This window comes from Calonectris borealis, chromosome 1 (genome assembly GCF_964195595.1).
Source record: "Calonectris borealis chromosome 1, bCalBor7.hap1.2, whole genome shotgun sequence".
NCBI lineage: Eukaryota > Metazoa > Chordata > Aves > Procellariiformes > Procellariidae > Calonectris > Calonectris borealis.
Window position 1 is genome coordinate 119059153 of NC_134312.1, and position 13935 is coordinate 119073087.

The window sequence follows — 13935 nt, forward strand, 5'->3', positions numbered from 1 at the left end:
CAGATGAAGACACAAGTCTCCAGGTCCCATACCTGTTCCAGGATCGGCACCAGAGTGCAAAGTGGGCATAGACAGGTGCATTTGATTTCAGCCGATTCATTGGATTCACCAAACAAGAAAGATGAAGTCAGGGCTTGGCGGGGCTGGTCACTGAAGCCAGAGTGAAGAACAACCTGTTGGGGAGTAAAACTGTAGCATTTGCATGTGCCATGTGTGCTGCAAGCACAACTTGCCACTACAGAAGATGCAACAGAGGTAACAAGGTATCCTTTACTCCTCTGGTACATCTATGCATGAAATTTATTTAATAATTTCTATATTTTATATGGAAGGTAGTCACAGCATTGAGCTCTGTGAAAAGAACACATATATCAGTCTGATCCTAGCAGATATTTAGTGGGTGAGTGAAAAGAGAATGAAAAAAAAGGCAAGAGGAAAAATGCAAGAAGGCTAGAAGAAAGAAACTGATGCCAACATTAAACAGTTGTAGCTGACTGATACGTGATAATCATTTCCTGAACAGGGCGTGAAGCGACATTCTTTTTTATTATTCTGAACTCAAGGCCTTGTATGCGCTTGGAAATTTACTAAAATAGGTACTCTGAAAGAACAATTTCCTAAATGGGTCTCCATCAACAACACATTGGCATCGTAGATAAACAAGGAACAAATTGGCCCTGCACATTTTGGAGCGGGCATCAGTATGAAAAAAACACCACCAGTAATATGACAGACATTTCTACTTCTTTAAATCTGCACCCACAGCAGAAGCTTATCCAAAATGGTAGGAATCGCTGACATAATTTTGATTTCCACAGTGCATGGCAGAAACAGGTGACAGTTTCAGTTGGAGGGTCAAATAATTTAAATAATTCTCCTTCTTCATCTCAGACTTAAGAAATACCAGCCTTGTGCTGCTGCTATATCCTGTACATATTCTACAGAGAGACGAACAAAGTCTCCAGTGGTCCAAACTTGGCATTATACACTGTTCCTTTGTGTGACTTTATCTTATGCAGGAAGTCAAAATACTTACCCAGGCACATCAAAAGAAAGAAAACAAGCAAAGTATACAACCTCAAAGATAAAGCTCTCAGCTTTGGAATTCACTTTCTCTGTAATAGGTCAACAGCACAGGCATTGCTGACCTTCAAAGCACACCACAAAACACAACAGTTTATATAACCTTTGCACCATGAGGAACATGCTTTGCTTAATCCTGTAGTGGCATCGAATGCCACTACATGTTATGATATTATGATCCTTTTTGTTTTTAAGATGCCCTTACCCTGGAAATGTTTATGAGTAAATGAGAAAACTGAATCAAAACTTCATGATGCAAGGGAATCTAAAGTAGAACAATATACAGGCAAAAAGAGTCACCATTTTAAGACAAGTTTCTACATATTTTGGCACATTCTCAATTAGAATAATTTGAAGCCATAAAGTTGCTGTAGGTTTTCTAGTTTCTATTACAGTATAGCTTAGACTTAATCGTGAGAATCTCTAATTAAAAGGTTACGAATTTTAGATTGGGAAACATTCTTTTTTTATTATTGTGAAGCCAAGGCCTTGTATGCACCAGGAAATTTACTAAAATCGGTATTCTAAAATAACTATGTCAATCAGTTCGTCCTTATAGGAGGGCGGAAGGAAGCCTTGGAAAGAATCAGTGAGTAATATTAGCCCTCAGACTTCCCAGAACACTTGGGTTTTTGTCATAGAGAAAAGATTACAGAAAGATGTTGCAAGATGCTGAACACACACACACACAGAGACATGAAATTGTTTAAAGAGAATTTGAAAAACCCTGAAGAAAGTGAATAGGCTAAATTTCAAATTTCTGTCCCCAAGCTCGGAGAATCCACCCCCTCAATGGGAGAGAGAGGCCAGCTTCAGTCTAGGGGGGGTAAATCTCCCTTAGCGCTTCAAACAGTCCAAGCGGGAAGGCTCCCAAAGGAGACCACTCAGAACAGGGAGCCAACTCCACCACGTCACCTCAGCATAGATGAGTGTCTCTTTCTGGCTTTAAAGGAATATTATGAGACTGGCCTTGCTGTGCTTTGTGAATGGCTCGGTTTCCTCCTCCTTCTGTTCCCTAAAAGCTTTTCCAACAATTCCTCTTTGAGGGGCTTGGCATGCTGTTAATGGCTACAAATGCCTACGTCATGTTATTTAATACCAGATATTATTCAAAACTATAAATGCTGTAGAGCTATCCTGTTTCCTCGACTATACCAATTTATATTGAACATACTTTATTCTTCCAAATGCACAAGCTTTCATGAGAAAACTGAGTAAAACAGGTTTCCCACAAAGATAAAAAACCTCTTGCAATTAACACAAAATAATTACCCCATGTCTCATCTCTCTGTAAGAATCAAGTCTGTCAAAGTTATTCTGAGGTAGTATCAGAAGTCTGAAAAATACTCCTGCCTTCTGGGAAAAATGGATGAGCATCTGTAACAGAATCAGTGTTTTCTGATTCTGTGAAGTGTTCTACACCAAATACAGCACCTTGTATTAAAATTAAGTATAGTGCAAAAAGTAATATCGTTCTTAAAATTGGACAGCTATGACTGGACTAACTGCTGCCTTTTTTTTTTTTTTTTTAGAAACTAGAGATCATACACTATTACAGCTACTTATATTTTACTGGAATAAACCATTTTCCACAGATCTGCAACCTGATTTTAGCTAATGATTTCCATGAAAATACCAGTTAATGTTGTGTGCTTCGATTAATTAGCACAATAATGTAATATCAACTTACATTTTTTCTACAGTGTTACATGTAATTATATTAGATTACATTATAGCTTCATTAACAAAATTGTATTTTCAATAGTTTTGTAATAAATTTGGTCTTGCAGTGCTTTATCAACAGACATATTTGATGGTAAGTTTTCATCTTCTGGAGAGGTATATGTCAGTAGTTTAGGCTTTGGTCCTGCACTAATATCCATGTTGGCAGGTTCTATCCAGAGTCATAAATCAGTTACCCTCACATACAGATCTGATAGCAAGATCAGGATCATAGACATCAGTTGTGTAATGCATACTTCCCTTTCAACTATCAAGTTAAATTAGGTCTAAATAAAACTAAGCTAATGAAATTATATGTATGTATTTAAGACTGTAATTCAGCAAGATACTTAATTACAATTTAGATTACTTAAGAAGTTTGCCATTTTTTCTCAGGACCCATGCTGCTATTCAATATATAGTTTGTTATTTGAATATTATTCACTATATTCTTCATTCTAATAATTGCATTGATTTTGATACATAAATGTTTAAAGTTATTAGACTGTACATATATTTTCTTGATACTGTGCATATATTTTCTTCTTTGAGATATAGTGTCATTTACTTAGTTACAAATTTACAAATATTACACAGCATTTAAACATGGGAGGGAGTAGATTTAGACTGTGAGTCCTCTGTTGCATATTGTCAGTGCTTCCCAGAACAGCATTTAATGGCTTTGGCCTTTGAGTTTAAACCATGTGTATTTGTCACAGCAAGAAGGGATGTTTTAAAGAACAGGAAAAATTGATGTAAGAATTGGACCTCAACAAATCGAATCCTGGAAGCTGTTACTGAAGACTACTTCAAAAACATCAGAACCTGTGTTATGCTATTTCTTTTGGCAGTTTTAGGAACCCCACGTAGCTAACACAACCATTCAACTTGCATCAATGTAGGATAATCAGTCTGACTTTCAAATCTGACCTAAGCTCCTCCCTGTTGGAAGAAAGACATTTAAATTTAAGCAAAATCAGTAGAATGCACAAAAAACCACACATGCAAAGGTATATATACAATGTCTTCTAATACAAGGGAAAATCATGTCTCTCAAATGAATCTATCCAGTGGTCTTTATCTGTGAGTCCAGCCTCTTCTTGCTGACTGGGCATGTGCTACCTCCAGCTGTATCGTAACTTGAAAAAGAGCCACAAGGCTTACCTTGGAGGGATCTGACTCCCACATAGGTTTTCCGTGTCCTCTCAAACTGACTGTTTTGATGGTTTCTTCAGCTAAGTCAGCTAGAAGGGACCTAATTCATACTAAATAATCAACGGACATTTCATGTTCAGTAAACGAAATTATTTTTTTCTCTCTGGGAAGAAAGTTCACAGTAAAAACCAATTATATTTGGGAGCTGAATCGGTTTCCTTCGATGACAATGTGTAAACAGCACCAGCAGAAAAAGAATTCAGCTTTAGGTTCTTATAATCCTCTTATATCTCTGCAGTAGTTGGGAAATAAAGGAAACAAAGTGAACTGTGGCAATGAACCACAACAATGGAAATCAGATAATGTCACCCACCACGTAATAATTGTTCTTGTACAATGTAAGAGGCAATGAGTAATGCACGCTATGAACGAAAACAGTGCGAAGAAAGCTTGGAAGAAGTCTGTTTCTATTCAGTCTTTGTAGGCTTAAAGCATATATTGCATACTTTGAAACAAAAGATTCCTCAGAGCGGTGGCATTCATAACCCTTATTCTTTGACAGACAAAGTAATCTTTCTTGGCATAAGCTTTCTTCTCCATCCATGAAATAGCAACCAAATTAAAGGAACATCCCTATAGTCTTGAGTAAGTCACTAGGCCTGTCTTTAAATCCTCCCAACTTCACTGATTTTTGGTACCTTTTTCTCTTTTAAAAAGTTAGGACATGGAAAAGACTTCAGTCATTTAAAAAAATATTTTACATTTAAAATTCTCGTTGAGTCCCTGTTACACTTTTTTAGGACAGGATGTTGATGAGTTTTCCCAAGACATGCAAAAAGAGTATTTACATCATATATTTCATACAGAGCAAATATGGAGCTTGTGAAACAGCGACAGAAAGATAAAGGGCGCTGATTATTTTCCTTGTGATTTGCTAATCAAACTTAACAAAAAGCCTCTGCTTCCCTAGCAGTGCTCCCCCCAGGACAGCCTGCCAACTCCAGAGCCCTATCTGTGAACTGTTTGGGGGAGTCAAAAGAAATCTCATTAAGGACGTTTCTCTCCTTTTACCTGAGGCTGTGTTTGTTTTAGGTAAGTATTCTTTGGGAGTTAAGATAAAGGAGGGGCTGAAAGGCCCCGGCGAGCGCCCAGCCTGCCACCGGCTTTAGACCATCAAATGGCATGGAGGGTGCAGCTGCAGGCCTCCCGCTCCAGGCTGCAGCGGGTCGCACCCGTCATCGCTGCCGGGGCGCCCGGCGGCAGCAGCAGCCCCCGCCCCGGCCCAGGGAGCGCCCAGAGAGGTAAGGCAGGCGCAGGGAGACTTTTTTCAGCAGCCTTCCTTTCAAAACTCCGACTGTAAGTAGCATTTGAATGTAACCATTATCGGCGTTGAATAGGCAACAAAAACAACTTCCAACTTCAGAAGTAAAGGGCAAAATGTGCTTCTGAAAACGTTTCACTTGGAACAGGTATTTTATTTGTTTTGCCAATATTTTATCCTTTTCAGTCAAACATTTCAGAACTTACTTATAAATGGAAGTAAATGAAAATTAAGGTTGCGATAACTGATTTTTTCTTTCAAGTTTATTTACCTTTCATATCTGAAAGCACTTTTCCATTTCCCCAACTGTATGGATCTGTTACACAGCAGCAGAGATGGAAAGTACTGTTGAAAAGAGCATCCATAATTGTGTTAGTTCCCCACACCAAACAAAAGGCAGATGTAGCACTCACCACTACATATGCTCTCTTAAGCTAATTAGATCAGATCGCCCGTGTCAGTTTAATGCTGGAGTTGCTTACTCAATAAATAACCAGCCACTCAATGACGACATGGAATCTGTTTTTAGACATACTGTCAAAGAAGGAGGGTTACTTTTTATTTTGTAGCAGTGTTGCATAAATAAAAAGATTTCAGTATTAATTACATCATCATTGGGAGTTCAGTGCAGTCACTTTAAGTTGTGAAATCTTAAAGGGAAATGACGCTTTAGTTAAAAATGTGCGAGCCATTGTCTAGTTTGTTTAATCAGATTGTAGACAGAAGACAGACTAATATTGCCATAGAAATCAGATTTACCACATCAAAATGTGTTGAAAAGAAAAAAATCATGTTATTTCAAAAGATACCAGCAGAATCTAACAAAAGGAACTGTACTGTATGGATATTACCACAAAGATTTAACTGTGGGAGCGCTATTCTATCTTAATCTTTCAGCAGCCCTGCTTTATGGAGGCCCTGGATGCTCACAGTAAGAGACGGTGAAATGACAGAGAATCAACAAATGGTGAGACTAAATTCTGGAGAAAATAATCTTTATAGAAAACAGGTGCAGAAATTGAAACTATTTGAACACAGGAAGTGAGACTTGGTCTTCTATTCATTTGTTCTTTCATGCATTTCTTCAGTGTTAGAAAATACTGTTCAAATTACAGTGTTCTATATATTATAATGGTTAAGAGTATCTCTAATTTCTAATCAGATATAGAACCATTATCAGTTCTTAAAGAGCTGCAGAAAGCACCGCTTACCCAAAACAACCCTTTTTTTAACAGCAGTTTTTATTTGCTTAATTATAAAAATAAAAATATCCTCAGTTTGAAGTTTCCAGGCCTAGTCTGTATGTGATATTTTGTATATAGGGGGAGTTTGAGTGAATATGACTTTAAGATGAAATTTAAAAACCATACTTTCAGGTGCACAATTCTATTGTTTTTTTGGGGGGAGGGATGTTGCTATAGCTAAACCAGCTAGGAAATCAACAGAAAATTGGATTTTAAAGAAGCTCTTACTGCCAAGTGCCTTGGAAAGGCACCATGATTATTAGTTTTACTTATTCATGTAGGAAGATTTGTTAGGCTCAAAGAACAAAAATAAAGAGAGATTGAAGCACATTCAACATAGGTCCCAATGCTGCGAACTTTAAAAAATTTATTGCAACAGTGCTGCTCCCATGCTTACTTTTAAGCACCCTGCATAAGTTTTTGCAGCATCCGATCCACAGTTACATCTCCAACTTTTTACCAAAGGCTCAGCAGGTTAAGACAACAACTCTCCTTAGTGCAAGTCTTTAAAGACTCACGATTTCTACTATATTCTAACATGTGCAACACCTTTTTACCTTGTACTTTTTGTCTGCTGAAGATGGAGGTTGTAACTGTACAGATCTGAGGGAGTGCCACACTCCTCCCAGCAGGCGCCTTGGGTAAGCCTGCGGAAGAACGTCCTTCCCAGCATTGTTCCAAGCTTTGCCAGAGACACCTGTAAGTTTGGATGACAGAAGTCTTACTTTCACTAGAGTACATGCTTACAGTGATGATTTCAAGAAACTAAGGTTTCTGAAATCAGAAAGTTGTGATTTATTACTGAGGTTATGTTTTTGTAGAAAATTTTATTCAATCAGGTCAAAAGTTTTAATTCACACTTGGGCTTCTGCCCACTTGTGTGAGAAAAACAAACCATATATGAAGTTTTCCACATTCATGCTAATAGCCTGGCATTGTTTCAAGCCAAGTATAACTGAAACAGTCAGTTTCAATTTTTTAACATTTCTCCTTCCTGCCAGAAGCTTCTCAGATCCTTCTCAACCATACCTTATGGCCCATCCACACTGCTTCAGCATCCTAGATGCCTCTGTAGCTTGGGACCTAACGAGGGTTGAAGGAAGGCTTTAGGAGCCCTTTCATATGCTCTTTAACAGGGTCACGACCACTGAGGAAAGATGCTTGGATACTTTGTGTGGTGCATAGGCGGGAAGAGGTGTTCACTAATGCATACCTACATCCCACAGCTATGGAAGGCAAGAGGTATCTTCTTCAGCAAAGTTACTAAGGTTTCTGGCAGAAGGCCTTCCAATATGGATTGACACAACGTTTTTGGTAGTTAGTTGCATGCTGGCTACTTTTATTTTCTGCAATGTATACATACAAATGCCAATGCTTTACAGATTGGTAGACACTCCAAACGCTGGAGAGTGAAGCAAATAGACGTTTCAATATCTTCTGTGTAATTAAAAAAAAAAGTTTAGGAATATACATATAAGAATCTAACCTGGGAAACGGAAAGATGCAGAGCAAAGCACTAAAAAATAAAAGTACTGGTAAAAAAATTTAAACTAGTAATTTTACCTCTGTTGCCAAGAACATGTGTAACAATATACCCTATAGTTACCTATACATAATATACTTTTCCTTATATAAGAAGTAACACTTTTCTTACTATCTAAATTCAAATATGTTGTTATTTATGCCTGAAGAAAAGCCGTGAAAAGTAATTTAAAGTTACTATTGCCATATCTACAACGTAATACAAAGTAACACTGAACATTTTCTGCTGCATACAAACAACTGAGTTAAATTTTGCAATTAATTGGCTTTTATCAGAATTGCTTTTCGGAAATGCTGTATTATAGCCTGAAAAGAAAAAGCATATAATGTGTTTAATCAATACATACTATTACATATATAATTATTAAAAACCAGTATGTATTCCAAAAAGAAGACAGTAGAAAATACAGGTCAACAAAGATAAAAAAGACTATTTTATTTTTAATGTAAATATGAAAGGAGAAAAATAACTGTGGTATTTAACATAGATATTATGATCACATCTACAATGTTCAGCCAGATCAGGAGTCCATTTTACTAGGTGCTGTGGAAGCAAAGTGAATGAGTTTCCTGATTAAACACAAAAAAACCTCAACAAAACCCTAACAGCCTGAAGGCAAATCATTTTGCTACAAGACAAACAGGTGGGTACAAGAGAAATCGGTCAACGTAAAAGGTACAGAGAGAATTCTATAGGACCCTTTGCTCAGCCGTAGCCCAAGGGCTTTTTGGGGCCCACCAAAATATCCATGCTGAAACCTACTTCCTCAGAAAGATAGATGAACTGCTCTGACAGTGGCAAAAGTCATCTTTGTCTGTTTGTAGCAGAGTGGGCCGTTTCTAGCTTCTGTTCACTAGAAGTTTTAGTATAGCAAAGCTAAATCTTCCTATTTTATGTACCATCAAGTTTATAGCAATAGGAGGAAAAAAGAACTCTTCTTGTTTTAAGATATGGAAGAGAATACATGCCCACAAGATGAAGTGATAGGGCTCAGTGACTTTGGGACATGCTTTCAGGTTTACGTTCCAGGTTTATAATCCTAGTAGGATTTAGTTACTTTAACATTTGCAAATTGTTGGTTTTTATTGTCACCTTAATTTGAAGGAATTTATTGTGCTAAATTTAATTTTGATATTTAAAATATATTTTTGCTACCTACTCTGCTGTATCGAAAATGCTTGCTTTTTTTATCATTGTTCGCATAGAAATTTGAGATGCCAGTTATCTCTTGATTTTACTGTTTGGACTCTTAACGTGCTTGTGTGATCTTGGATTACAAGTAAGCTTGCCGACTTGAATATTCCAACTCCAAACTACTGGTTAGTGTAGTTAAAGAGGTATTTTATAAAACCCTAACGTCCTAATCCTTTAAACTGATTGAAAATCCTTTTTTCTTCCAATCACTGAACTTCCATTTGATGGTGTTATTAGCTCACCAGTCGCTATAGATATTCCATAAGAACTTAAGTAAAATGTACAACTTCATGGCTTTATGGCTCATAAAATATACAAGTTCAAATGCTTTCTTGAATGTGCAACTATTGGCAGACGGTGGGCACATACATTCTCTGAAGTACACTTAGAGTAAAACAACATGCAGCACAGCAAACAAAGCAACATTACTGTAGAATTTTACAGTTACTTGTAGAAGAAAAAAGTGAAATCTTCATTTTTAGCCTATTCTAAATAATAAATACATCTCTTTACAGTCAGAACTGGATGGTCAACTAATAAATTTTAGACCAAAAGGAGCCCTGGGGTTTCAACATCCAGTGAGGTGAGTTAAATCCTATCACTTGATGCAGGAAAAGTGACACCTTCCAAGACAAGACATATTTCTTATTGGGAGAAGTATGAGTTTGTCTCTGGAGTATCTCTTCTTAGTAATGCAGTTTAACTACTCACCAGACTCCATAGATTTTTATCCCTCCACAAGGAAAGATGCCCAGGCTGAGCAGAACCTGAAACAATATGCTAATAACGAAAATAAGGAAAAAGTAATCTTAAAAGAAACAATGTTCTTCTGCCTCATCTAATTTATATTTACATTTATTAATATGATAACAAGCCCACAAAGCCCAAATAATTAACATGAACAGCTGCTAATGGAATGTTACTTGTTACTTGTTACAGATCTGTGTCAAGCTTGCTTAAATTTGCTCTTGAATGAAAGTTGAACTCCAGATAAAGCTTTTCCTATGCTTGGGGGATTTATAAGTTTTTTCACCAGCATTTGGATTCTTTAAGGCTTAATGATGTAGAAACTCCTGATTTGGACTTCTGTTTAGAGGAGGAAAATTAATGGAATATCCCTCTTTTTTACAAGCACTTGTTTTTATAAAAGTTGTAGAAGCTTAAATTCTTATCACTGTCAAATTTAATTGAAAACTGGCCAAAGTGGAACAAAGAGGAAGAGATGTACATACATACGCACACAAAAACACATACATATGTATACAGACCACGTAAGTTTTGCTTTAGTGAGAAAGCTGGTGAAAACCTGAAATGTAAATTAAGACATTTGTGATTTCAATACAAAACAATGTGAATTTTGAAATAAATCCCTCTCAGTGTACACCTCCTCCTCCACCTAGAGACACAAAACCCACTAAGATCAACTGCTGTGCAACAGGCAACCCATCCCAATCTTAACCTGGTGTCTTAATCTGAATTCCAGAATCCCAGAACATTCCTCAGATTTCCCCCAGTCACACGGGACACTTCCATTCTGAACTGTGCTAAAAACCAAACCCAACCAAACCATCTCAAGCATGCATCATTGCCCTTGCAACACTTTATCAGGGTGGGACCTTAGATAAATCCAATACACAATATGCCCAAAGCAACTGAGGTAACTTAAAATCAACAGTAACTTTTAGTCAGCAATTTTTATTTTAAAAGACAAGGAACCCTAGGATTTTTCCCTCTCCAAAGAAAGATGAAAATACATTTTAAAACTCAAGCTAGCTTAGCTGGGAAAGTGTCGCATAGTTTTACTTTTTCTCATAAAATATGTTTTTTTATTAGGCTTTATTTGCCCAAGTCCAAATCCCAAAAGTTTCTTAATAACATCGGAGAGAAGGTTCTGGCCAGTTTTCCAGTGCAAGCTACAATTCACTTCTACAATGATGACGCTGACTCTGAGGAAGATGGAGAAGAAATCACTTCAGCCTAATAATGAACAGTGGTCAGCCTTGATAAACACAAAATAAAAATTAAAAAATCAAGCGATAAAAAAAGAACTGTCAGAAACGTATGGACAAACATCTGACCAAACAAAGAAATACATCAAAGCTCATAAGAAAACTATTTATAACCATCTTACCAAGAAGAATGAGTCAATGCAACTGGAAACTAAGAGGAAATCCTTTTGTGTATTGAGAGACTTTTAAATAAAACCCTGAAGCTGAACAAAAGATTATAAAGTTTAAATAATGTTGGTTTAAGTAACATGGATTAAGAACATTAAGAGCACTGTACTTAGTTACTCATTATTTTTTACATTGCAGTTCTGATAAAATGAAAATAGGATTGATTATGAGGCAAAATAATATAATGTACAGTCCCAAAATAACCCAAAGGCTTTGAAACACAATGTTTGAATTCAAGCAAGAAATTATTTAAAATACAAAGACTATTGCTTATTAGCTCCATGGAGCATGTTTATTCTGATATAAATGCTGTATGCCAAATTGACCTAATCCATTTCCAGTATAACCCTGTCAAGACAAGTTCTAAATGACAGTCGTGATATTTTTTGGGGTCCTGTCATTCTGTTATTATCAGATTTCCCCCCTGTAATCAGAAAAGTGCCTTTTTGTCCAACAGGAAAAACGCCAACCTTGATTAAAAACTATGATTTAATTTAATGACACATTAAAACATGCATTATGTGCTACCTTTTTGTCTTCACCACAATATTGAAATCTTATTTCTATAGCTTAGTGCGCTTGAATCTATGATTTTAATATAACTGACCTACTGCTGATTCCTATCTAGTGGGGTTTGGATGTGTATCTTACTACCTTGATACTTCTTTTAAATTGATGTTCAAGAAGACTTAAGTTACTAATTTTCATAAGCATCTTTATGTTATGTACAATGTAGACACATTTATTCCAACACTGTTATTCCACTAGCAAAAACTGCTTTTTCAGTACAGTTTATTTCCTTCAGAGAATTGGTATAATCTGTTGTGCTTAACCTTTTGTTTTCATAAATTGTGTACGCTCAGAGAGTTTGCCAGTACTTGTCTTGCTATGCCAGCATTTTTTAATTAGCTCAAGGATTAGCTATTTGGCCCCACTATGTTTCAGAATTACTATGCTTCAGGTATCTTATCTCTAACCAAAACTGCCATAGTTTCCCCAGAGACAAAGCAAAGGCAGAATCCAAGATTCTTGGCCTTTTCTACACTATTGTTAGTAGTGTAGATAAGTTCAGACAGTTCTAAGAGCCACTTAAAGTGTGTGTCTTAGTACAATATACTGTCAAACAAAGCAATAGTGTTATAAATTGTAAGCCTAGCAAATTAGGATTCCAAAAGAATGAACATACTAGAATGGAGGATTTTTTAAAATTCTCCATTTCAAAACTAAAAAGTGGATCTATTAATTAAATTTACCCAAGGAGACAGCATCCTATAATATAGGGAATTACAAGAACTAGTTGAAATTATAAACCCTGGTGTGACACATGAAAATTCAGCTTTTACATTTCACTCATTCATCATCTCCACATCTTCTCTTCTCAACATATAGAACTAAAATACAGACATTTTAAAGGTCTTTCACTTCTCCCACAAGATATCCTAAAATTATTTATGCTCCAGCTTCATCATCATTCAGTCTGTAGCACAAACAGAAAAGCATCCAAGATCACTTAACAGGTCAGCGATGACATATTCCTTACAATGGTCTAATTATTGTACATTAAGCTTCAACTTCTTCCTTGCAAGAAGCTCTAGTCTCCTTCAACGCTCAGATGAGTTCACTCCCAACATTTGGAGTTCTGCCCTCACCTTGAGTCCTGAGCAGGGCTTTTTCTCACCTTTTAAGACACCTCTGCATGCATCCCTGCTGCCATTTTAGTCTGTGCTATGACACAAACTAACCTGGTTACTGCTGAATTGCTCAGGCCTTCATTGAGGATTACCGGAATCTGGAGGGATGTGTTGAGGGAACCATCTCCATCGCCTATCAAAACGGTAGTTACCACACAAGCCCCACACAGCATGGTGCTCCCTAACACGCACAGCCATTTGCCTCACACAGATATTGTCACCATTTAAGGATCCATTATGTAAAACAAACGCTCTGTAGGTTCTTCCTTGCTAATCCTTACCTTTCTATTGAGACCATGTTGCCTGTTACTTCCTCCTTTACAGCTTCTCTGCCTGCCCTGCAGACACCCAGCCGTGGGCTCTGGTTACTCTTTAGAAAAGCATCAGATGAGACCAGTGCACGCTTGCGGACACAGACGCCCAGCAAGAGCTGGTGTTACTGTTGTTGCAGCGTAGCAATGAGGAACTAGTACCTGCAGGACCACATGACATAAATGGAGGCCAGCTTTAGTTGCAACTGAGACTCATCTTCCTGCATGAAGGAGAGGTTTTGAGCGGGAGGGATTAGCGTCAACAGGTGGGACTATGTGTTGACGCTGAGGATTGGTTATTAACTCCAGCCAGAAATCTTCAAAAGCTCTATCTGAAAATACAGTAACTGCAGCTTGGATGACCAGCAGAAGTTATCATGTTTTCAGAAGGACAGAGCTTTTGAAGATCTGTGTCTGGAGTTAATACCCCATCTTCAGCATCAACACACCATCTTCCAGGCACTCACTCCACTTGTGTGGAGCTTTGTTATCCC